This window comes from Sinocyclocheilus anshuiensis, unplaced genomic scaffold, assembly GCF_001515605.1.
Source record: "Sinocyclocheilus anshuiensis isolate Anshui unplaced genomic scaffold, SAMN03320099.WGS_v1.1 scaffold497, whole genome shotgun sequence".
In the NCBI taxonomy this organism is placed as follows: domain Eukaryota; kingdom Metazoa; phylum Chordata; class Actinopteri; order Cypriniformes; family Cyprinidae; genus Sinocyclocheilus; species Sinocyclocheilus anshuiensis.
The window spans coordinates 271,868-272,380 of NW_015540853.1; positions in this window are offsets into that span (position 1 = coordinate 271,868).

Genomic DNA, 513 nt, shown 5'->3' on the forward strand with positions numbered 1-513 from the left:
CGTTATAAACAACATACGTCTAGTGGGCCTTATACTTATAAATGTCAAGCCAAAAATTTAAACTGATTTATTATTAAACTGAAACTACATTTCTCATTCGGCACAAATAAAACATTTTTATAATGGTTTAGCAGCCAAATAATACATTGTGAATATTTATTATGAAAAGAAGGCTTTGCACTTCACTTGCGTTCCAGTCTCTGGGTAAATTATCCTTCACATGTGCAAAAAAAAAAGTGTCAGTGTGTTGGGGCAGTGCTCACATTAACCAGCACAGACTGTACATCTGAGCATTTCAGTTGAGCAGTGCAACTTCTTCCATGTATGTATGTATGTATTTGACCCTCTAACTCTAGCAGTTTCTATTCTATTTTAATTCTACTTTATCTATATTTATATTTTTTTTATTAAAAAAAACAACAAAAAACAAACAAACACTAGCTTTCTATTTTATCTACTTGTTTTTCTTTGTGTGTGTGTGTGTATATGTGTGTGTATAATATATACATACAC